The following is a 3,991-nucleotide window of genomic DNA, read 5'->3' on the forward strand; positions in this document are numbered from 1 at the left end:
GATGGATGGATGGATGAACAGTTTGGATGGATGGATGGATGGATGAACAGTTTGGATGGATGAACAGATGGATGGATGGATGGATGGATGAACAGTTTGGATGGATGGATGGATGGATGAACAGTTTGGATGGATGGATGGATGGATGAACAGTTTGGATGGATGAATGAATGGATGGATGGATGGATGAACAGATAGATGGACTCGTTTTTATACAAGTAATTTATAATTAAATGATTTTAAAATTTTACTCAAAATAAGACAATAAATTGTTTTATTTCTGTTTTAAAGCAAATTTAGTCTCTCTTCAAAAACTAAAGGTCATCTTTCAGAGCTGTAAACGTATTCACGCTGTATATAAACTATAAATATATGCTTTTAGTTTCAAAATAAAAGCATGTGTCCTGCAGAAGCCACTGACGTAAAAGTAGTTTTGTGTGTTTTTATCTCTCCCTTGTTGTGGGTTTCTGTGCTTTTTTTTAAATATTTCTGTGCTCAGAAGTCAGATGTTGCAGGAATGATATCTCCCTCTCTTTCTGCACAGAAACTTTCCCCAGATAACATCCTGCACCAGACGTTTGGAGGAACATGGCCCACTTGGTTCAAACAGCCATGAAATTGTTGCAGAGCCAGATAAGACCTGATTAGACTTGTTAGCTTTGCTGCTTACCGTCACGTTCAGCTGCACCATCTGCATCTTCGAACTGTCCAACCATTCATCCCCTGAAACGCTGAGTGTGCACTTTTTCTTCTCACATCTGTGAACTCAGTGTCTGCAGCCTTTATCTGCATCTCAAACAGGCATAAACGGAGCCACGTAACAGTGCTTCGCCCGGCTCTGATGCACATTTATCCTCCCCGCTTTGAACTGTGTTCTTTAACTTGAAGGGCTGCAGTTCAGCTCAAAAATCTGGCTTCATTTTGAAGTTAAACTTTAAATGCAAACTTAGAATTAAATCAAGTCTTAAGACAAACTTTGCACTTAAAAGGCAGCAAATTGCTTTAATGAAAAAAGATCAAATATAGCCATAAAGCTCTATATGTAATAGTGTTGCAGTGGTATTGGTTTGTGTTTTTTTAGCCAGGTTTCCTTCCAGCTTCTTGACTGAGATCAGTTCTCTGATGCATTTTACATAAAACGCTCACAGGCCCAGAGTCAGAAATCCTGGGTTGACTTATCAAAATGATAACCAGCTTCATAAATCACTCAGCAGGACTCCTCATCGTTAGGGTCAGATAAGCCAAACCTCTTAAAGAAACTCTGGGAAGGCTGAGATTGCTTCGTAGCACAGATCACGTGATCGTGCTTCCCCGTCTGATCCTTTTTTAGTGTTTAAAATCATGTAAGGAGAGCAAACCTATGCAGTAGAAAATGCCTAAATGTGACAACTAAAGATGTAAACAGATCCTTAGTTTCTGCACACAAAAGCAACCAGAGAGGAGGAAACAGTTGACAAATACCTGCAGGAGTAAACGAGTAAAACAAGGAATAAAGCTGCGTCGAGCTCCGTCATAAAGGTGATCAGGAAAACAGTTACAGTTTTATTAAAACAGGTATCAATTAGTCGTTTTGACCCAATTTTTGGTAAGTAAACTTAATGCAGGTCAGTGTTTTGTTTGACTGCAGACCCAGACCCAGGTTTGATTTGTAATGAGTAACTTTATTGTGATTAATCAGCTGGAAGAGAAATGAAAAGGCTCCCTGATACCGTGACACTGATGAAGGTGTCTTTAAAACTCTAAATGACTTTATTAGGTTTTATTTTCAGTGCAGCCAAACCTGCACAATGTGCAGCTCGAATTATTTCCTTTTCTCTGCTCAGATCGAGCCTCCATTATTCCTGGAAGAGTGTGTGAAGTCTGATTCCTGGTACAATGTGGTCACGAAGGGGTCACTGCCAAATGCTGCATTGTGTGTTGGACAGAGCACTCCAAACATTTGAATGATGAGCTCCGCAAGTTTGATAATAAGGCTCGAATCGACCACTTTGGATTATTGTTGGGGTTTTGTTTTCGTCATGAACCGGCTGACCTCCTCTGTTCAAGGCCTCGCTGCTCGTCTGGCCAACCCCGCTCACGTTCAGAGGTCGGCTTCAGAACAAACACGATCACTTACTCCCTCCGTTTCATCAAACCAGACGAATCAACCGTCTGCTTGTGCAACAGGGACATTTTCTGTCTCAGATGAGTGAACAAATACGTGCATTGTCCTCATGTGTTTGCACTAAAATTTCATGACCTTGCTTCCTGCGTTTAATCTTCTGTCAACCTCAGTAAGGTGGTCCGTGTGGGAATGCGTGGATCCAAACCACAAGGACGATTCTCATCACTTCCAGATCCAAGCGGGACTAATAACCGCGCCCACATCTAAAAACGCTGTAAACACTACATCCCTGAGCGTGGGGGGACATAAAAGATGCAAGTAACAGGTGCTTTTCAGCGATCACGTCAGGAAAATTCTGAGCAATGGAGCAATATTTTTTTGACATGATAAAAAAGATGATAAACATCTCTCTTGGGGGTCGTCCTAATCCAGATTTCAGGAACAAATGCTTTTCTATTTGCAACAAGAAACCAGAAAAATGTTGGCTCAGACATCAAACCAAGCATTTTCTGTTTCAGAGGAATCAAAAGCAGCCAGACGTTGGGTTTAAATGACGACAAAACGTTCAAAGTTTAACGCGCCGCTTCCTGCTTCACGCCTCGGTGTCTCTGTCTCTCTCCTCCTCCCAGAGTTCACAGACACGACACCGTCATTTCCACACAGCTGTCCGCTCAGCAGCAGTCAGCTGTAGCACGTCCTGCAGGGATGGTATAATATTTCTGCTGTAAGGTAAAACCGATATTTGAGTTTGAAGCTGTTTTATTCAAAGAGCGGCCATTGAATAAACGCTGAATCACCAGATTTTGGTTTCTTACTTCTCCCAAATCTTTGCAAAAACATCAAAACATGCTGTGAACATCATTTAACCAGAAAATGACCAGACTATCCCTTTAACTCTTCTTCAGCTTTTGGCTCATTCGATGACAAAAACCCAGCAAGACATAAATCAGTAACTGGTGATGGTTTCAAATGCAAAAAACAGGCCAACATCTACCAGTTTTACAGCCAACATGACAGAAAAAAAAGGCCTCAAACGAAAACAGCAGATAAAGGAAACCAGTTGCAGATAAAAACTCAAAAACATCAGGCCTAAAGTTGTTGGCTCAGCAGGTAAAAACTGCTTCGGAGAGGCCTGAAACACAGCAGGGCATAAATCAGTGTCTGATGGAAAAAATAAATGAAATTAAACACCACCTACCAGTTTTACAGCAGACCAGCTGAAAAGGTAAAAAGATGAAATGCCTGAACTATCAGGGCAGGTGAGCCCAGCAGGAAAAGTGCAGAAGTCGTACTTCCTACTCATCATTTGTGTTTTTTTGTGAGTATTTTTCGAAGCTGCTGAAGGAGATGTGAACCCAGAACTGTGACAGAAACTGAGGAACAAACGGTCGGACGATCAAAGAGTTCAACCCTGGCACCCCGAATATGAAAGCAGTAAATAAGATTTAGAGCGGACATCTTCCAGAGTGAATTAGGCTTGGCATCTGCCCGGTTTGAAGGAGCATCTGGGTTTTCCTGGCTTGCTGTTACCGGCGACACGTTATGAAAAACGAGAGGAAAGAAAAGCAGCGACGCTAAGAAAATCAGACGAAGGTTCGAGTCTGGTGCTCAGGACTGCTTTGGCTTTTCAGACCCTCCAGGATTTCACGATGTTGCGATCACAACTATTAACGCAAAATCAAGCAAACCCCGCAAAATTGCAACTTTTTGCAACTTTGTCAAAAACACTGCAACCTTCCCGCAACTTTAACCCAATATTTATTGTTTCTGAAGTGATTCGCCACCGTTTCTGCGGTCTAGTGTCTTCTTTGTGGGTTTGTGTAGCGTGGAATACAAAATAACCCCAAATAACTCAGGAAGAAGACACGTGACGTCACTTCCTGTTAA

This window comes from Kryptolebias marmoratus, linkage group LG6 (genome assembly GCF_001649575.2).
Source record: "Kryptolebias marmoratus isolate JLee-2015 linkage group LG6, ASM164957v2, whole genome shotgun sequence".
Lineage (NCBI taxonomy): Eukaryota > Metazoa > Chordata > Actinopteri > Cyprinodontiformes > Rivulidae > Kryptolebias > Kryptolebias marmoratus.